This window comes from Plectrocnemia conspersa, unplaced genomic scaffold, assembly GCF_051122295.1.
Source record: "Plectrocnemia conspersa isolate PC_06_02 unplaced genomic scaffold, ASM5112229v1 ptg000001l, whole genome shotgun sequence".
NCBI lineage: Eukaryota > Metazoa > Arthropoda > Insecta > Trichoptera > Polycentropodidae > Plectrocnemia > Plectrocnemia conspersa.
The window spans coordinates 30,450,744-30,474,112 of NW_028277165.1; the positions used below are offsets into that span (position 1 = coordinate 30,450,744).

The 23,369-nt window shown below is 31.9% G+C and overlaps 1 protein-coding gene and 1 long non-coding RNA gene across 2 annotated transcripts in view; both read right to left on the minus strand.

Moving 5' to 3' along the window:
- Window positions 1-23,369, minus strand: part of rl (Mitogen-activated protein kinase rl) — a 123,680-nt gene that overhangs the window by 78,529 nt on the left and 21,782 nt on the right. The window lies entirely within an intron of this gene.
- Window positions 14,633-16,534, minus strand: LOC148239566 (uncharacterized). The gene is made up of 2 exons (XR_015810437.1): window positions 16,466-16,534; window positions 14,633-16,125 (listed from the first exon to the last, which is right to left on the minus strand). It is a non-coding gene; the product is annotated as an uncharacterized LOC148239566 (long non-coding RNA).

Sequence of the window (23,369 nt, forward strand, 5' to 3'; positions counted from 1 at the left end):
TTTCTTTATATTGCTCATATTTTTCTTTCTCCAGAAGGTGAAAATATTCCAATTTGGACATTGAAGAAAAAGGGTTTTCAATTTGCTTACATATTTTATTAAATAGTTGGCTAAACGCGTGCTTTTCTTCAACAAGCAAATCATTACTCAGTCTTGGATAATTTTCTTCCGTTACATAAGAATCCCATAATGTTTCATAATTATTTTCCTGTTCATGTCTGAGTTGTTGCAAAATTTCGGTAACTTTCTTACAGCAATATAATATGTCAAAAGATTTGGATTGTAAAATGTTGTATAACACATCAGTTTTTCCAAAAAGGTTTGAAAATATGTTGAGAAGTTTTCTTGTTTCAAAATCTTCCAAAAAGCTAAGAAAACCTCGTGCTTTTATTACAGTGTCGGGGTCCCATAGTTCACAATTTTTCACGACGTCTCGAAAAAAGTCCGTAAATTCATTTATGTATTTTTGCACTGTGTTACTTAACCGTGATGTGTAATTCCATCTTGTAGGTGTAACAGAAGGAAGTCTTCTACCTGCAAACTCTTGTAAAGCATTTATTCGTTTGGAAGATTTCGAAAAGAATGCAGACAATCCATTTAAAGTTTGAAAGAATGATTTGCACACTTTTATATTGGAAAGACCTTGTTGTAATGTTAAATTCAACATATGAGCATAGCAGTGTGTAAAAATGGCCAATGGATAAACTTCGAGTACTTTGGCTTGCAAACCATTAATATGCCCACTCATTACACTCGCCCCATCATAAGTCTGTCCAACTAATTTTTCTTGAATTTGAAATTCTTCAATTATATTTACAACGTGGTAAAATAAGCCATCGGCTGTTTTATCAGAGCTAACGTCTGTAAAGCCAATAAACCGCTCGTAATCTTTACCTTCATAAACAAAACGCAAAACTGTCGAGAGCTGTGAGTTCGTCATTATATCTGAAGTCTCGTCAATAATAATAGCGACAAATTTGCTGAATTTACTTCTTCCTTAATATGATCTTTAATAACATCACCAATTGCTTCAATTATGTCATTCTGTATGGATGGGGAAGTACCACGAAACACCATTGCAGCATTTAAATGAGTATCCAAAACAGAATCGTATTCTCGAAGTGCATTTAAAAATTCAAGGTAATTTCCTTTGTTTAGTGAATTACAGGACTCATCGTCGCCTCGAAAAGGTTGTTCTTGTTTTCCTAGATATACTACTGCGTCAATCATTCGTTTTAATATTTCTCTATTTTTATGAACTTGTTCATTATGTTGACTTATATTAGCTTTACGTTGAGCGTCAATCATGACTTCAATTCGTTGTTTGCCAAACATTTTGAGAGAAAAAAATGATTGAACGTGTGACTGCGCTCTTTTGTGTTTTTTCAGTGCCGTTATCAGATGACTAAGGTCAGCAAATCCACTTTTATTCCACACGCTTCTTTCTTTGGAAAACAATAAACATGGCCATCAGAACAATCTAGATCGAAGTTCGCAGCCTGTTAACCACTCAGTTCGTTCATATGATGAAAATGAAAAATTTCTTGTATATTCACATTTATTGTCTTTATGCTTCATAAATAAATTGGGAAGAGGTGGACGTGGTTTGGCAATTTTGATTATCTTCAATTTAATTTCATAACTTCTTTTTGAAAATGGATTATTCAGAATATCTTTAACAATATTCTTCATCATTATTGGGGTAAATAAAAAAATATAATCTAGAATAGAAAATTAAATATTGATCATATGTAAATAAGATAATAAACTATTTTGAGTGACCTGTTATTGTGATATAATGTAATAAAAAAGCAGCGACGGACGCAAGAGTTTTTGAAGTACGCGCACCAAATTCGAGACCAATTTTACTACTGAGCGCTGCCAGCCGACAGATCGACTTCAGCCGTTAAATCTCGGAACAATTTACTTTAGTCGGCGGCCGCGCGCAAGGTCGGCGCGTTATATGTGTTGTTCCAAAACGATCGCTCGCGCGAAAACGTTCAGAGCGAATGACAAATACCAATGCAAACTATACACTGCTTATTAAAATTTTATAATTTTGCATACTACTGTATGCAAAATGATGTCGCTTTACGCCCTAAATTTTCTAAATTTCTAAATTTATATTTTAGATGGTTTTGCGGGTGTGCGCCGCACACCTAGCACACCCTGAATATACGCCCCTGCTCTCTAGGCTAGGGGTTCTCAGAGTGAGCAATGGACGAATCTCGTTGGGCAATGCTGGTACCGGGGGAATTTGGTGGGCGATGGAGAAGTGGTCAAAAAGTTTTTTGTTTTAGGCATTTTATATACGTATATGTAATAAAGTAAATATATTTTGTATAAAATATAATGCGTTTTAGGATCTTTTGAAAGAGGCAATTGTAATTGTTTTCTACATCTAACACTTACAATTACAGGTAATTGTAAGTAGTAGGTCGGAACAGAAAAACAGTTCCCAGTAATTCTGTTATGTAACAGAGAAATGATCGCGCATTGCGGCCTCTTTTTTATGATAAGGATGGCTGGCGAAGTGAAAATAAAAGCATGTATTGCATACACGATTTTTTTTCTACTATATAAATTATTAATTTAATCGACTTTTACGTTCAATTATTTTAATAATTATTTAAATAATGTATTTAGAGAATTCAAGTATCTTAATTACGATAATGTAGATATTAAAAAAAAAACATATTTAAATCTACTTTGGGTCTAGCTATGTATACACACATATTTAAACGGATATTTTCTGTATAATGTATATTTGTCGTGGGGCCCTTTTGGTCGGTTTGCCGACAACTGTACAAACTATTTATAATCATTGAAACAAATATGTGTACATTATCCACCCTAGGATAACACTGAATTATTATACTCTGGTAAAGTTTGACTCCGATAAGCCAAACGGTATGGGTATGCACAGGAAACGGACAAACACAATGTAATATGTTATTTGTTATATTTTTGTACGCGTATAATATGTATTTAACTCGCAGCATAAATATTTAACGTTGAAGAAAAAAATGTAACGTTGTAATTTATCATAGAGAACCGAGACTTGTATACGCAGTATATGTTTATTTATTATTCAATCGCCGTTAATAAATAATTAATTAATAAAGCCGATCGCTCTTTGTTCGAAACGTTTTCGATATTGAATTATCGTGACGAGAGGGCCGAATTAGCGCTTTATAAAACAACGCAAGAAATTTAATTACGAAAGTCCACTCTTTGTTTCGCTTCGCTTCTGGTAGTTTCCTCTTTTGCCGAGCTATAATAACCAGCATAAAATAAAGGAAAAGAAAAATGCTCTACTTTTTTTCGAGACCCGAGATATGTTTTCCTGGCCGTAAATGGCGACGATTGTTCTCTGGATACGTAGGAATTTGTCGGCAAACAGAACGTGTCAAATATTATATAATATAAACGCGGGTCTCATACTATTCGCGTATTCAAATGATACAGATATTCATGTGCATGTTTATATTGTACACATAGAAATATGAAAAAAAAACTACAGAAAACAAAGTCACATACGTTTGTATTTCATTACATTTTAATTGCGTCATGCATGAATTACAACGAACATAAAAAACGTGTTCTAAAGTTTGTCTAACTTTTTTGGTTACGAATCCGTACCCATTGTTTTAACATAATACTAAAGCTATGATTCAATTATAATCAGTTCATTAAAACGAATAATTAAAAGACGTTGGACGAAAAGCAATAAATTGTACAAAAATATCTATTGTATAGAGTAGACATCTAGTGGTAGTTTACCATTATTTATATTATTTATTAACTAAAAATATCTGTTTATCATTATTAAATCAGACACGTATTTTTATCAAAATGTAACATTAATCATTTTTCTTGTAAGGTTACAAAAAATACTCGTCATATTATATATTATTTTTGCTGATTTTTCCTATCCAAGAAAAACATAATCGATTTGTTATATCTTATATATATAATCTATAAATAAATGACGACATATAAGTTCAAGAAGATTAAATTTGATACCAGCATAATATCTAAATTGTCAAAGAAAGGGTTATTATATGATACATTTACAAACTTAACATGAGTCCAATTACTGTATTGTAGTGATTCGGATGTCTAGGGATTACTAAATATTATTATTCTTGTATTTAAAAAAATACATAACAATGGTTTCAAGTCCACTGTCTAATAATACTATTTCTTGTTAATTAGTGACTGCTGGATTTATCTTTATTTTTTACGTTTTTGAGCGCAAGATTGAACGAAATAGCCGTAGTTCAGGGGTAATTAACCTGGGGTCCGTAGATAAATTATAGGTAATCCAAAATCAACGATTCAAAAAAATCAGTTTATATTTTTTATTATTTAGTATTTTTGAAATTATAATTATTTTACAAGATTTTAGCTCAAAAGATTACAAATACATTTGGTTTTGCTATGTGGCAACCACACATATAGGCACATTTAGAAGGGCGGTTGTATCATTGTTAATGATCGTGACCAAAAACGTTCATTCATTAACAATGAGACAAACATCATGGCACAACAGGGATTTCTTTTGACCACATAACACGAGTCGTTAAGAGAATCCCTTTTGTGACAAAGCGGTACGGACGCAATCAATCACCACAATGCAAGCCCTTTCTGAAGAATTCGAAAGTCTGGAGCCAAGCAAAAAAAACTCGCTTTCGGAAATACACATCCGATTTCTCGAATTCTAAGAAGCCACTGCAGCGATTGGCTAGGAGATCGATGCAAAATCGCGATTGGCCAGCTAGCGTGCATCCCCCTAAAGGATATAAGCCCGGACTCCGACGAGGAGAGGGCAGACGGTCAAGAGACGGTCCGAGATACGAGACAGCTGAGGCACGAGACAAGAGACGCCACCAGACAGCAGAGCCAGCGACGCAGACGACCAGAGAGCCAAGATCTACCAGCAGCCATCCGGAGGAACCAGCCACGCGCCCTCACCGACAGACCTGAAGATCTCACCTGACACTCGCCGCACGCAGCCTAAGAACCCTAAGCAACATCTACGGCCATCCCCACCTGCGCCACGAACACCTTCATCGCGAAAAACCATAGTTAAAATTGTAATTATAACTTAATAAACAATCTAATAAGATTCACCGAAGAGTCTCATTAGCCGCAAGGTCAACCACCCCTAGGGGTACGCCCCTAAAGCTACTTGAGTGAAAAACGAAGCTCCTCGAGTCTTCATAACACATTCAATTTTACAGACATGTGTTGGAAACGAAGACTTACCCAGAAAGAGAAAAGCAGTACTGTGTCATACAGAATCTTGAATTTAAAGGCTTGTTAAAAATAAGGAAAGAAAGAAAAAGCCCACTTTTGGAAAAATAAACACTTTGGCGACGGAATAATATTTAATTAAGAATTAATGAAGTTTACACGTTTATTTGCAATTGAACGGGACGCGGGCCCGCAACTGTGCGGGCGCGCCGTAGGGTGCCAGTCGAGAGAATTCGTCACGCCGGTGTTACCAGAGTGCCGCCAAGTTTTAGCCATATATAAATATAAATAGGCTCCTACAACACTATTTAATTTTTTGGATTTATATAATTTTATTTATGATGAAAAATATATGCCTGGCAGATATTTTCCATAATATTAATGAAATCACAATTATGGTTTCAACGAAAAATTAATAATCTGAAAAAAAGAGATAAAAGGCCAACATTGTGGCAAACTTTCAAATATCGGAGGAATTGCTGGAGTTCAAAAACATTACACTGTAATTTTTTTTAAGGTATATGCAAACACGTGTCAAGATTATAGAAAAGTTTGAAAGTTCGTTCTATTTTAATCAGATAAAATCTGAACAATTTAATCAACAACACTTTTCTTTTTGATACACTGTTTTAAAGATACTGATCTAACCAAAGATAAATAAATTTGTTATCCCTTATGTTCCCAATATAATATGCGGCTGGAGCCGGTTTATAATATTAACACATTTTTATAAATGCAAATTCGAGTCTGCTGCCGTGGCTCGAACCCGTGGACTCTGGGTAATCAGTCTAAGCCTTACGGACTACGCTTTTTCGAACTAAGAATTCATAAAAAGGCACTCTCCATAATTCGAGATTGTAAAAGTAGGAATCCGAGTTAATTAAAAAAATTCCACCATAATCTGTCAAATTCGAAACCTCGGTTAGGTAAACAGAAATCGGGTTAACCGTTTAATCGCTCCGTTAAACCGCCTGATACGTTTCATTTCGTTATTATCTTTTGTTCGGTTAACGTTATTTTTTCTTTCCCATATTTCTGTATAATAACGAGCTGAAAGCGCCATTCTGCGTATATAATATTTTTTAACGCTTTGTGAGCAAAATCAACACACACAGTCGGTTTCACTTCTGCGAAACGTGATTCCAAAAACTCTTACAAAAATAATACTTCTCATCTCTTACAAACATAAAAGCTTGACTGAAAACTAAGCGTTCGGAAATAAAACGAGAAAGCCCAATTATGATTATACATTATAACATTTTATTATTATAATATAATATATAATGGAAAATAAATATTTCACATTTTCTAAATTTTTTTATTAATTTATATAGATTTTCTTTCATTTCTTCGAACCCCCATCCATATTCACTTAGCGCTCTCTTGGAAATGACATGTTTTAAGCTCATATAAAAAAGCCTTTGACAGTATATAAATAAATACAATATGTAGACTGTTTAACTCACATATCAAACACAATATCAACATAAGTGTCATTGATTTATTTTATTGAATATATATTACATACATATGATTCTCGTGCAGCAAATATTGCGAATTCTAAAAAATATTCTAAATAAAAATATAAACAGCAGAAATACGATTGAACCTTGAAGCGAAATTTTCGATTAGAAAAATATATGTACATTTTTATTTTCCACCCAGAACTTGTATTAAATTCGTTGACATTATTGTCAAAAGCCATTTTACGCTCAAAACTTTTCGAAAGCCCGGCAACTAACTTTTACGAAATAAGCTTTTGTGCTTTAATCTAATTTGAAATATCAAACTCGAATCTACTACGCAAGTTTTGATCACAATTAGACACGAATTAAACGTATATTCTCCGAGAAACATTTATTTAGATGAACAAATAATTGTCAATATGTCTCTCTATCCTTCAAACTTTAACAATTAAACATTATATTACTGATAAAATCACAATCACTGTAATAAATTATAGTCTTGGGACATATCTGAAGAGACGCACAATCCTCCATACCTCCTTAACGTTCCTTTATATACCGGACGCACTACTATTATCTGTCTTTGTGTAATTAGTTGGTTTCTAACGAAAAACTACGGAAGCATCTATCACGAGCTTAAGATTGCTGAAAACGGAGAAAAGTCAAAGTCGAAGAAAAGAGATAATGCCCTACTTATTTTCCGAATAATTTAATTCATCGTAAAAAATATTATTAAAATAATATTTAGATTCATTTAAATTTAGAATTTTTGGTTACGTTAAAAATTGAGATATTTTACTAACTGTTAATTTATATATGTTTTCGTTATATTAGGATGTCCTACTATGAAACTGTTTTTCTTCATTTAAGATAATGATGAGACTTTTGAACATATTTTTATAAATTAATATTTTCTTAACCCTTTGGGCGGTATCGCCGTACATGTACGGCGGTCGAACTTTTACTGTTTTGAGGTGCCACAGATAGTTATATATGTACATACATATACAGCTGAAGAAATAAATAAAAAACATTGTATTGTATAATTTTTTTGTAATTTGATATAATATAAATGATTTTTTATAAATAATAATGCCAAAAAATTATTGATTACGAAATAAATAAATATATCAAAATATAATATCCGATAGATATTAAGATGAAACACACATCAAAATTCTTTACATACTATCTAGAGATTCTACAGATTAACCACCCACGTTAAAAAATATTTTTTCCGCCATCATGCAGCCACATATTCCGTCCTCAAAACGCGTATGTAAATAATGTACATCAAAGGCACTCGAAGCGTTCAAACAATGCGGTAACCAGAGATCAAGCCCTCATAGTTTCGTCAAAGGATTTTTTAGTACTGATTCGCGCATGTGTAATTAAGGATTCGGCTTCAAAATATCGTACCACCCCACAACGGTCGAATATCTTAAAAATTACGACCAAAAAAATACAAATAATTCGGCGTCGGAAAAAAATTGAAAATCCTATCACGGGCCCAATAAATCTCGCAGGGACCGCGATTATTGGATTCCATCAATCTCGTTGTCGAAGCGCTTTACGTGAAAGGTTAAATGGCGATTTTCATTTATGTTTTTTTTTTATTATGAGACATTATACCATATACGCACGTATTTCGTATACTATACCACAATAAGCTACTTTAAGAATATTTAATTATTTTTCTAATTTCTTCTCCAAAAAAATATTAAAAAATCTTGATGAAATTGTTTTGAAAAAAATAATTTATTTTGCCAATTAGTTCTCAAAAGTATAATTTTCAAAAGCAAACCTTCAAAAGCAAACCTTCAAATAATCAGGATTACTCATTCGTCAAAAAAAAATTAAGTAGACAACGTTTAAGAAAACATATTTTTGCCTCAAATATAAGATTGATAAATTTAAATGTAAGCTTATAAACTGATGTCATTATGTTTCAAATACCGTCGTATTCTTTGCATATTGCATATTTAAAAAAATTAGGATCAAATCACTGATTATTTTTACTTCTAACTTCTAAACCCAAAATCATGGAGAGATCTAAACAAATGTCGATCACGGTAAAATCTAAAATAATAGCATATCTCGAAGAAAAGGTTTCAATTCTTGAGATAGCGCGAAGAGTGGGTTTTAGTGGTTCTTCTACTCGAAAATTTGTTAAAAATATTGCGAAACAGAAATTCTAGAGAGCAAGGGAGTGGTCGGAAGTGTATGACGTCTGCTCGAGAAGACTGCAGAATAAAATATCATAAAAAAATATCGATTCATAACTGCTGTTGAAACACAAACTCGAATATTTCGAGACGGACAGTGAATAGACGTTTGGTTAAAGCTGGATTTAAAGCGCGAAACCCAGCAAAAAAAAAAACTATTTACTGAGAAAATGAAAAAGAATCGCCATGAATGGGCAAAAGCTCATTGCCATTGGATCGTCGAAGATTGGAGAAGAGTGACTTTCTCCAACGAATCCAAATTTAATCTCTTTGGAGCAGATGGTAAGTGACTGTGCGCCGTAGAAAAAGCGAAAGATGTTATCCCTTATGCATTAATCGATTCATCAAGCACTCACCCTATGTGATGATCTGGGGGTGCATGACTGCTTATGGATTGGGCTATGTAAATTTCGTCCAGGGCAACATGAATGCAAAAATATATAAATTGGTTGTATAAAACGACTTTATTCCATACCTTGAAGAACTTTTCCAACATACTGCTGAATTGGATATGTTTCCATTACTTAACTGGTACCCGAGATACAATTTATATGATTGTATTGTATATATAATACGTATATTATAAATTAAAATATTTGATTTTCGTATTTTGCATAAATAGTATTTAATTGTAAAAAAAATGTTGTAATAGAAAATTACAACTGATGTTAATATTTAATTTAATTGAAATACTTATGTACACACAACATATAATGATAATAGAAAAAAGCAAAAAACATTATACATTTATATTTCACTACGTACATTGCTTTATATATATATTGCATTACATACTAAACACTTATTTTCTTTTTAATTCCACAGTCAAATTTATTAAAAAGGTAATTTATCATTGCTGTTTTTTCATATTTCATAGAATTTCGAATTTTTTATTAAAATTATTTTCTACAGTAAAATGATTATTAAATTTAATATATTAATATTAATTACCTAATCAAATATCTATTTATGTGTAATTGTTATCAACAACGTATGTATGTATATATTGTATATACACATATGATTTAATCATTAAAACAATAATATAATATTTTATGAAATTTAATAATGGCTGTACACTATAAATTTTGTAAATATGGTTTGAATTAAATCCTATTAAATATTTTTTCTTTAAATAATAGATTTAATAGTTAAAATATTAAAGATGTTTGGGTATATAATAATTTAAACACAAAGAATTGTTACCAATAATTTTATATTAATGTTAATAACAAAAATAAATATATTATAATAAAATATGTATAATTATATTATATTGCTTCTTGATTATTGATTTAAATGAATTTAATTTACAGAATACAGATAAATTTAGAATTGCATCTAAGAAACAAAAAATGGATATTCAATAAAATATATAAGTAAGAAGAGGGGGTGTAGGTTTCCTCAACTTCAACCCTTTGATTAAAAAAGGTACTACAAAATGAATTACAACGACGGTTAAAAATATTATTCGTTACAAAACTATTAAGGTTGATTAATTTATCAGTTTTAAAATATTCGTAGAATAACAGATAAACAATTTGATAACTTATATTACACCGCATATTAAACTAATGTAATTTTTATAAATTTGTATCTAAGAAAGATTTAATTTTAGTCATAATATACGAATTTTAAAGTCCACAGACAAAATTTAATTTTGTGGTATGAAACCAAAGTAAGATGAAATAAAAAGGCAAAGAAATATTTCAGATCCACTCTTGTTTTGTTTTTGTCTGTGAGCGTGGGATAATTTTAATATATGAATTTGTTTATTGTAAAAACACGTGAAAGGACTCACCCGTCCCAATATATTGTTGACAGCAAAAATATGTTTCTACTATGAGTCAAAGGATTAACAAACTTTATGAAGTGCCGATCATTGTCAACTTATGCGGATTATAAACTTGAAAGCAACAAAAATTTTATGATCTTCTATTTATGAACCACATAATACATGCACAATTTCCTCTTTTCGTATTTCAAAAAGTTAAGAATAAATATTTTTTGTTACTTCTAATTAATAATAAATATTAATTACCTAATCAAATAATTTATTTTGTGTAATTGATATCAAAATCGCATTTGAGTATTAAAAAAACTCTGTTCACATCTTTTGCTAGAGAGCTATCCATCAACCGATGGAAAACAAGCGATCAAGACTCTTACAATCATAAATCATTGTCAATAAATAATAATAGACTTAAATTACGTTTTTTGTGTACGTCCGTCCCCCGAGTATGCAATGTTTATTTTAAGCAAATACCCCCATTTTTTTTGTTAAACAGCAAATGTTTGATGATGCCGAAACGAAATATGTCATAAAATTTCATTGTGAAATAATACTATCGGATTGTTAAATAGAGCTTTCCTCTCCCTTTTCAATACACCGCTCTCACGACAAACTTAATCTCTAAATGGGTTATAGCTGGAGAACTTTGCATCTTGAAAATTGTGTGAGATATATATTTCATATGTTTTGAAAATTTGCGTTTTAAAAATAACAGGGTACTCAGTTATTTTTAAAACGCGCGGGTAACCGGGTACCCGGGTCGGATATGTGATGCAGGCTACAGAACGACAAATCATCGTTTTTTTATTGCATTTTACATCAGGAAAATTCATGTGCAAAAATAATAAAAATGATAAATGTTGCCACAACGATCATCAAAATTGTTAATTCTTATAGATTTCAAGGGCTAAATTATCGTCTATTTAAAGATTTTTTAATAGATATGCAAAGCGAATATGGTGGCGTAATTACAAATACCGAAATTCGATGGTTAATTCGTTTTAAAATGTTAAAATGAATGTTCGATTTAAAAGACGAAAGCAAATTGTTTTTAAAGATGAAGGAATACTCCTTTTCGGGAATTAATGACAAAGAACGGTTGTGTGATTTTGCTTTTTGTGTCGATATTACACATCATTAAAATAATTTAAATGTAAACATTCATGGACCAAATAAACGGATCAATCAAATGTTTGATAATATAAGAGCTTTGAAACTAAATTTACACTGTGGAATCGTCAACTGGAATCCAATAATATGGCACATTTCCCGACGATAACAATAGAAAATCTATCGTATATAAAAAAATATGTGGAGAAAGAATTTGATTCTCGGTTCAAAATGTTACGAGAAAATAAAACATTTTAATATATGTTCATCATCTTACGAAGTATATGTTAAAAAAGCACGAAAAACAATGCAAATCCGAATTAAAAAAAATCAAAACGTAGATCTTTTTTATTTTACAAAAAAACTTTCTTGTCAGATATTTACAATTGGTAACTAATCATGGTGGGCAAATGGTAAGTTTAGTTGCGAGCAACTGTTTTACAAAATTAAAATTATTAAAAATGAGGATCGAAAAAGCCATTGTGGCGAAAAGTTCAAAAATTGCATATGAGTTGCAATATTTTCCATACCAGAGGATATTTAAAAAAAATGTCTCACTAATATTTTTGTCTTAATTTTCTTCTGGTATTGTTTTTTTTGTACATATATGTACATGTAGTTTTATGTGTAATTGTGTCATATTTTTAAATTAGTTTATATATTTATATACTTTGTTCGATATTACATTATTTTATTTTAGATACAAATATAGCTTGATTTTTTGCGAGAGTTGCCTCAGAACGATTACGTCCTTTATTGTTACCCGTCGCGGCCAGAACATCAGCGCTTAAAAACGCTCCTCTTGCACGAGTCATCCAACTTTTTAGAAAGCTTGTCAGCTTTGCTTGGACTTGCCCAAAATCTCAAGGGTATGTGAGATCGATCATGGCGGTATTGATCCAACTTCCGCCACTTTCAATACTTCTTTCGGAAAATTCAGCCATTCTCACAGAAAGAATTCAAGCATATTTTTTAATTTAGAAAAGGTATCGAAGCGGGCCGAATCTTTTTTCAATCTAAAGAGATTAACAACTCATAAATTTACGTTACGACTTACGAGAAGCTTTATTGAAAGTCGATTGAGTTGTAGAAAGTTGAAAATGGATTACAAATCCTATCCCCAAACACCCACCCGCCCCTTCCCATTCAGGCATTTATTTTGCCATAGCTATTTTTCAGTTTAACACACGCGTGTCACGTAGCACTCGTTAGTCTGACGCCGCCGCCTTGAGCGTTCGCGCGTCAGGTTTCACCACCCCTGCACCGGGCGGCGCGGGTCAGGGGTGATAATTTTTCATATTAATTATTCGCAATGTACAGTGGGGGGTGGACGAGTAGCGGACCGCAGACCCCGGGGTCCGGGGTCTAATTCGGATTTATGTCCGGTCGGGTTTATTAATTCTCCCCGGGGGAGAAGCAGGCAGAGGTCAATCGCGAACAAACTCGGAATTGCGCGATTTCGCCGAGAAGTACGTGTATGTACATATCAGAGTACATCGGTGGAAACTTCTAAATCTCAAAGTTGTTGCTGTGGCAACCTTTGGATTTTGCGAAATCCGCAAATTATTAAAGCGGCGATAAACATAATGAGAGAGAAAGCGTTAGTAGGTTTCTCTAGAGAGGTCCCGCGAGATTGGTCATATTATGGAGAAAGGATATACTCGAGGCTTTTTTTGTCATGTAACGGCGTTCCGGCACCTATTTTACGGTAGTTTTTATGTTACAAAAGCATTTGTTACTAAATGCATGTGCGTAGCGATTGAAAATATGCAGAAAAATTTATTTCTTTATTTTCACAAAAATGTGACGTCATTATTTTCATTTCCTTTATTTTTTAGTTTAAAAGTTTAGCCCTTAGTTTAAGAATAAAATAAAATTCCAGTTACTTCTCAACTGCCAGTCCCACAAAAAAAAAGTCTAAAACAATAAAAGAAGCAACGACAGAAAATATGGAAATATTGGTGCAAGTTTATGATCCTGAATTATTGAGAAGCAAGGCTGAACTCAAACTGATTGGCCGGATTTTTTGATCATTATGTAGCGAAACAGATGACCACGTTTGAAAGGGTCTTTGTCTCAAACGCTAAACTCCCGTTAATGACTGTGACCAAAAACGATCATTCATTAACAATTGAGCACAGACCTCCAATTTACAGTTAATATTCTCCTTTGTGGCGAATAAATCAACACATCCGTGGCATTTCCAAAAATGCAATACGACTTTGGACGAGCGAACGTCGCTTTCTAAAGGCGTAGATTTATTTTGCCGTTCTACGAAGCGACTGCAGCGATTGGCTGGAAGATCGCTCCATATATGCGATTGGCCAGCAAGCCTATTACAGCCCTGGATATATAAGCCCAGACAGTCACCTAGTCAGGAGACATGCAGTCAGAGTCACCAGCAGCCACTCGAAGAGACCAGCAATCGCGCCCCCACCGACAGACGCGAAAAGACGACCTAGAACTCCCGGCAAAGAGCAACTGCCTCCTGACACTCGCTGCAGACAGATAGGTACAAGAACTGGTCAAAAGTTGCAATGATGTTCATGTCACGAATTCACCCTTTTTTTCTTTCAAATAATAAAAAATATATATACCAAATTAAATAATAAACTATTATGTATATTTACCATAATAATATTATATTTTTTAATCGCTCTTTCTTATTTTAAGTCTGGCAGAGAGTCGTAAATGCGGATAAGCACGACTAAAGCGGTTCAGATGTTAATTATGCGTCAGTGAAGGTTTAGCGACTCGTTTAATTTTTTTTTCTCTGCACATTTATTTTTTTCTTATCACATTCGAAACCACTAAAAGCTATAGTGTTTATTTCGGTTTTAAATTAGTTTCATTCAAACTATTGGACAAACATTAAAGTGTAAATTCTCTTGCTATAATGGGTTGGAAAAATAATCTAACACTTGAAAAAAAGCTTCAATCATTACTCTTTATATGGAGAGCAAAACTCAACGTTACATTGCTCAAAACTTAAATATTTCTAAGACGGCAGTGCATGAAGCGATTAAAAGATGTCAAGGTACAGGACTAAATCGTGGCATAAATAGCCAAGAAATACCTAGTATTACATCAAAATAATAAAATCAGCATATAATAATATCTAGTTAAAGAAATAGAAAACTTACAGCACCAGATGGTGGTATTAAAAATATTTCGTTGTCAACCGTGCAACGTCGATTACGGTAAGCAAATCTTTGAAGACATATTGTTGCCAAAAAACATTTGCTATGACGAGGAAATGAAAATTAAATGCACGACTTTGCTATAAAGCAGAAAAATTGGACAATTGAAGATTGATGCTAAATGTATGGTCTGATGAATCTAAATTCGAAATGTTTGGATCAAAAGTCAGTCATTGTAAATCACTTAAGGTGGTGTGTTTTCTTCGGTGAACACTAAAATATGTATATTCCCGAAAGAAAATAAAGTAAATTATTATTACACTGTATAATATATGACATATACACGAAAACGGTATATTTACTTATCAATGCATGTTAATAATCAGTCATTTCCTAATTCTTCAAATATCAGAAATTTTAAAAATTTTGTTGAAATATGTAAAATTAACTTTTAATATCTTGTCGCTAGCAGCGCTTCAAATGTTTTTGACCTCTGAATGACATAAATAGTAATAACGCAGATTTTTTCTGTCCAACACTGTACACTAGTCGTTAAAGTTTTATGTCTCATTTGTAAAACTGACAGATATAATATGTTTAATAACGGTAAAAATAAAATCATTTCCAAATTCATTTTTTAAAAATGTGAAATGAAACGATTTTTGAGAAAAAAACGGACACGTCTATTGCTTAATAAGAACATAACTGTCATTCAAAAAATAATAAAATAAATAAGAAAAAATCAGTGGTTTTCCAAGAAAAATGTATGATAATACTATTTTGTTTGTGAATAGACAGAACACAAAAAAAACTATAACTACTAGCTTTTAACCGCCTGATGCCTGCGAACGAACGTGATACGCGCGGATACTACAGGTAGGGATTGCAATACCGGTGGTACCGATACTGATAATACCGGTATTGTAGCAAAAATCAACTATCGATACTATCGGTATTACAAAATTAAATACCGGTAGTACAGAAAAATATTTATTAAGTATTTACGTATTTTTTATTCTATAAACATATATAACTCAATTTAATTTATGTTACTTTTAACATGAGTAGTATACGAGAGATAAATCTTTGGAAAGTGAATGAATTGTGCAATGATTAAAATAAATTAAATAGATCTGTTTTTAGCAGGGCTGTGGAGTCGTTAAAAAAAAACACGACTCCGACTCCGACTCCGATTCCGATATTTACCAACAACACGACTCCACTCCGACTCCGACTCCGACTTCGACTCCGACTCAAAAAAGTTTAATTTTATCAGGTATTTTTGGTGTTTTTCTACAAGTTTAATATTCATACGCTATACACATTCATTATTACGCAATTAAAAATTGATAAATTTCATAATTTAAAAAATGCTTGGAGTCGCTCATTTTTCACGACTCCGACTCCGACTCCAACTCCGGCCAAAACACCACGACTCCACGACTCCAACTCCGACTCCGACTCCGACTCCACAGCCCTGGTTTTTAGAAAAAAAATATGTCGCATTTTAAACAAACAGATTCACAATTTTCTACGCACCCCTTTCCCATAAGGTTATTTCAGATGAACGTAACTGACAAAAAATAATGAGTGATATAGTATATTTTATTGGAATAAATTTTCGAGTGGTGCTCTGGCCCCTGGTATTAAAATTTAGACGCATTAAAAAGCGGTCGATCAAAGACGATGTTTTTCTAGATATTATTATTCCAAGAGAAGAAAGATTTAGCGCCCGTATTTTAAGAAATATTTTTTCCGACAATATAGTAAATTAATGAAGTAAAGAAATAAATGAAGCAAAAATGTTTTCAGTCACCGTCGTCTTTTTTATTTTTATCAATACTCGTAGATAATATAATCAAGGATTGGCGTATAAAGTATTTTTAGAAGTACCTGAATATAAGAAAGGTTGTTTATAAGCTTATTATAGCTTGAAACACGAAATATGCATATATAAATCATGCCGTCATAAATGTTTCATATATTTAAATAAATTCCTGTTATAAGTAATTAGTAACCGTGACTTTTTTATTTAACTAGAAAGTTTTAACCCTTTAGACGCCAGTGACGTGCCTGCACGCCAAAGCTGTCGGACCGTCAAACGCCAGCGCGTGCAGGCACGCAAATGTTATTACGGACACATTTATTAATAAAATTGATTTTTTTTTCGTTAATTTAATACAGAGACATCTATTAAATGGAATGTGATCGTTAAAATGTGCAATTTTTGAACCATTATTTTATTATTTACGATCGAGCATACAGACGTTGTTAGGGCTGCTACAATATTTTTTTTAAATGATAAAAAAACACAATTTTATGTAAAAAAAAAACATTTGTTGAATTTGAATTTTGTTTTTGTTTATATTATAACATTATTGCCATATTTACTTTTTTTTTAATTTTTTTGACAAAGTTGAAATTTTTTAAATATATGAAGTAGCCGCCATTTTGATAAAAGATTTTGATTAAAACAATGGAAATTATCGTGTCCCATACAAATATTAAAAACAACCAAAAACATATAATATAAACCACATACAATATAAATTACATATAATATTTGTGTGTGGCAGCCCTGACAGTGGTTTTTAAAACTTGTTTTTTCTGTGCTTTTTTTTCACTTTTATGTTAAAATTAATAAAAAGGAAAGTAAACAGTGATTTTCCAGGTAAATAATGTTCCTCTTTCATAATAATTTAAAGGGTTGAAAATGGTGGCCTACAGAGCAAATTCATAGAAATTTGCCTGGCGTTGAACTGGTTAAAGAATAAAAAATATCAATATAGTACGTACTTATTTTTACCACTCGCTAGATAAATTAAAAATAACTAACGTAGTCTGCAAAGCTGATTATGTTCTAAGACTTAGAATCTAAGTCGTGTTAAAAGTTAGGGTTCCCAGAATGAGCTTAAAAGGTAAGAAGTTAATCTGAGCGAGTATCTGATGACAGCATACATAAAAGTAACATAGTATTATATAAATAAATTAAAATATATGTATTAACATATAAAAATATGTACTAATATTCGATAAAATTCAGGTGCAGATAGTGTTGATCTGATGCAGATTAGATATCTATGTAACATTTATAAACATACATTGACATTTCTACATTCGTTTGGGATATTTAAACTTCCGACGTAAAATTTTTTACATGATATATAATTCCGCATTGCCGTAATATTTCAAGCAATTCTATGCACGCAAGGCAATAGTTAAAGAAATGATTCTTTACCTTCTCTGGGTTCGCCAATCTTTTGATTTATTTAGCAGTACCTACACTAGTTTTATATTCATAATAACAGTAGTCATAAAGTAATCTTGATTACATTTTAAAGTCTAAATATTTCATCGCTCAATTTAATCAAGTATATACAAAACTTTATTTGATTCTACGTTCACACAGCAACATCCGATTGCTAATATCTCATCCCTTTGATGGCAGATTTCACAAAAGTAATTTGAACTTTCCGAGAAGTATTTTAAAACAGAGCCAGCAGCTTTTCAAGTATGTACTAAGTCAGGATAACGTTCAAGTGTTTGTTTTTTTCGTAGAAAGGATAAGATGGTTGAAAACGTACTACAGTGTTCTCCTTATTTATTTGAATATAAGCTTTTCTGTTTGAATATATACGTCAATAACTCATCCAGTCGACTTATGAAAATTTGAAGAGCAACGTTTCTAAATAAATATTAATAAATTGAATTATTATAATAGGGTAAATTTAATTTAATCGGCATTTAGAAGGGTTAAACTTTTGATATAATATTACTTTGCGATTCAAATTCCATAAACATGTATATTAATTTGCAATTAAAATTACAGCATATATAATGTGTATCGATGATCAAGATACACAAACAAGCTTGCACACAATACAAGTGTATTGTTGTTAAACCCCAAACTTAAAACTCGATTCAATTTACTCGAAAATTTGGCAAAAAGCTTGTCGAGTAAAGAAAATAACTAAACTTTGATACATCGCCGTATTGTGTTTGTTGATTTATATAACAAACGACGGCTTGTCAAAACTTCAAACTTTTCGTTTTGTTTACAGTATATGTAGATACAAAAGTTAAAGTTGTTTCTATACGCTTCGAGAAATTTTGATGTTTTTTTCCATGAAGCGTTGATTATTAAGTCCGATTAATGGTATCTCATTTAGGGACTGTAAATCAAGTCGATTACCGGTCGCATAACTAAAGTTTTAACTTAACTTGATTAAAATTGAGCAGCGTTTTAACGACTTTGTTTGTGGACGTTTAATGTGCAGTAATGAAATTAAGGAGAATTTATAAATCATTAATTATATGAGAATACTCTCCATGGATATATACATATAATATATTTGAGAAGGATGCTAATCTTCAAAATAATTAAAAAGCTACTTGATTGTTAAAAATGAACGATCAAGACAATACAATATTTCTTCTCACCGAAAACAAAAATTCTTTGGTACCTTGGAAACGCCCTTCCGCAGGTCGTATGGCGTGATAAATCGAAGGCAGGATGTCCACAGAGACGAAGGATAACGTTACGCATGATTTATCCTTTGCGTCAAGACGCGGACGTATCGAATGTCATCGATAGTCACTTGGGCGTGTAATTAATTTATCTTTGCTTCGAACCCTATCTAAGTCGAAATGTTTTAAAATTTATTAGGTTCAGTTATTGGAGTGACTTGTCATTCAAACACATTTATTTGGTTATCTACTAAATTCGAAATAAGTATGAGTTGACTTCGAGTTGAGGAGGTGCGAGATATGACCGTAAGTGGTGCTCCTATTGCTTTGCATTCCGCTGTGATAATTCGACAGCGTCTTCAGTGTCCCGTGTAACACTTTTTGCAAAATTTTATTCTTGTTTAATTATCAAAGGATATTCGTATTGTTATTGAGTGATAGTGGACTTCGAATCTCGTGCTTTTAAAACAGAGTGAAGTGTAAATTATTTTTTTATCGAATTAGATGACAAAGTATTGGGTTTATTATGCGAGCCATTTTAAATGACTTGATAATAAAATTAGTATTTTATTTCATTAGTTACTCAACAGATACTTCTACGAATATATTACTATCTTTAATTGGAATGATGACATCCTAAAAGGCAAAATCTAAAAAAATAGACTAACAGAATTCTCTAAATATGTAAGGTAACAAATAATTAATTAAGAGAGCATATGCTCGGGGATTTATGTTTGTATTTGGCAGATTTAAATTTATTTCTACGATAAATAATGTTTCACACCAAAAAATGCTTGGCATTCTTAGCATACACCACCTAATTTCGCTTGGCATTAAAAGGGTTAAAGCTCTTTGACACGTCGAGATTAAAATATTACCGATCAGGCCCTTCACAAAAAATGTTTGCCGAACCCAGCTATACAATACACCGAGTTTATCATAAATATTCCATAAAAGAGAAATTATTACATTTTCACAAGCGAGCTAAATTATACGATAAAGGAAAATTAAAACATGAAACAACATTTACAATCAAAATATATTATTTGATATAAAAGTGAAAATGTTCATAAATTCATTTTACTTAAATTAAGGTAAACCTTGAAATGCGAAATTATTTAATAATTTCTGTTTTTAATTCCTATATATTTTATTTAATATTTATAAAATGTATGATTTAAAGATTTATTTGAATCTATAATAATCAAATAATAATAAAAAAACTCATAGACTTAATTAATTCGTGAACAATTGATTACCGGTATGACGCTAAAATTTTCTTTCCGGCACAACTACGGTATATGGTAATGCATTTAAAACAATTATTTATCAAACATACATGCTTTTAATGTACATGTTATTTAATTATGATCTTCTAAACATACTTTATTGATATTTAAAATATAATTTTGCCTCAAAAATATTAGTGTAAACCTTAATATGATTTTATTAGTTGACGTACAGCTTAATTATTGAATACTTTAACATAATCACGTTCGCAAAATAGTTGAAATAACACACGACAGCTCCGAGAACTACAGCACACCGTTTACCGAAACCAAACCTCAACTCTACGTCCTCTATCATATTAGAGCACACACCCCGCAATTTAGCCAGATAATGGAAAACCTTATTCGTGGAAGACTACGCGAGATAATGCAATACAAAGACGTCTGCTTTTTACATATTCAGACGGCAAACTCTATTGTGCTTCTGAAATATATATTAGAAAGATCGGCTAGATAATTAATTGGTTTCGGATTTTCAGTCGATTTTCATCGAAAAGCTTTACGCGATTGAGCGATATTTTGCGCAACCAGTGCGGTACATCCGAGACATTCGCAATAAAAATAGAACCGGTCGAAAAAGAGAGGGAAATAGCCGGAGAGGGAAAGCGAGCGAGTATGATTAATTGTATCGGCGTGCTGAGCACAATGCGAGAAAAGCGCCATGATTTTCACACACCTGAAAATTTAATTTCCACGAATTTGTACAGCATAATGTGTTGTTGTAGGGTTATTAAAAAGCGCGCTCGTCGACTCGGAAATTTATTGGCTTTGGGATGTTATACAGTTTGTTGTGGCTGTCTTATATATTTACACATATTAAGTTGATACGTATTCATGCATACAAGTGTTTCTAATTCTCGACACTCTTATGAATCCAGGGAATCAAGAATCTCACTTGAATAAATCTCGAGATTTCCAAGGATTCGAGATATTTATATATAAAACGCAGATTTAATTTCAGCTCAAAATGAAATTTTTTATTTATGCTTTTAATTAAAAATATATCTAGCAAATTTCTTTAAAATTGCATTATGTAATTCAATCAAACTGTTGTTTCTAATAATTAAAACGCAGATTGGTAAAAAAATATCAATATTTTAGTATACCAATTTTAGAGAAATGTGTGACATTAATACACAAAGAAAATAAAAATATTTTATAGTTCATTACTGCTTGAACCACCTTCACCGTCTCGTTCGATATATTACATTGTTTTTAAGTCATTTTTTGATAATAAAGTAGGTCAGTAAGTTGTATACAAGGCTTTTTTATACAATTACGTAACTAAGCTAAGGGTATGCAGATTTGTATTCATCAATAATCAGATTTTATTGTCCATTTAACCCCTTAAGTGGATATGTCGTATATATCCGTCATGACAAAAGTACTTGCAAAGTGGGTATGACGGATATATCCGCATTTTGAAAATTTTAGCAAAACTCAATGGAAACGACGGATATGTCTAATAATCAAAATACTGATGTGAAGACTGCAGCAGATCACCACTTTGCGCAGCTCTATGTCTTAAAATATATCCGCTAGCGGCAAAAAGTTCGTGTCACTGCGGATCACACTTTCAACAGTGAAGCATAACGTTGAAGGGGTTAAACAGATCTCTATAGTAATACACGTTCAAATGATTCGATATCGCAGCTTCAAAAATAATTTAATCCTATTTTTTGACGATCGTCGTCAGATCCCAAAATGGAGTATAAACCGCAAGTGACGATCGAAGATTTGAATTAGAGCCACTTTCAAATGGACATATAAATCCAAAAAGGCCAATATATGTACAGATAAGTCGCTGTAATGCGGCTAACAAGTACACAGTACCAAATCTCCAACTGTTTTAGAAAATTTTGACCGTTACGCAAAAACCTGTTCTTAGAAGAAAACGGCATGGTCTGTTTCTACTTCAGAGGGTTGAGTGTGAAAAACTAATCTCTAAAACAGTATATAGCGCACTCACTACACTTCCATTCGGAATACACTTCCACGCGAGATTTCAGCCTAACTCGCACCAAGGGCTTCCCCTTCACGTCAAATTTGATCCGAAATCCAAGAGTTCATCCCGATATTGGAGAAGAGCATTGGAGAATACGTAACGCAGACAACGCGTATCCACCCTATTGTACAAATCGTATAAATTTTGTATTACATAAAAAATAAACAGTTCAATAGTTTATAATAATATAATAAAGGTTTTATTTATACATTATTAATATCTGAATACGCGTATATGAAATTATAAACAAGAGGTTGGATACAATACTTGTTTATAATAATAACCATACATTAATATTACTAAAATACAGAAGTGAGAACATTGAAAATATATCTCAGAATCGATTTTTAATCATACCTCAAGTATCTGTTATATTATATAATATATACGACTGTGAATTCTCATAATAGACATTTTTAGATTATTCCTTCGATTCTTCGTCAATATAAATCACATAAATGATAACATATTTAATTCCACGGTTTAAACTCATTTTGAACTGGATTTTAAAGCCCGATTTTTTAACAAAAAATTGAGAGTATGCTGTTGAAATGTTGGTTTAAAACTTAGTTTAAAAATGTTCAAACGATTTTAACATTTTTTTAAATTGTAAAAC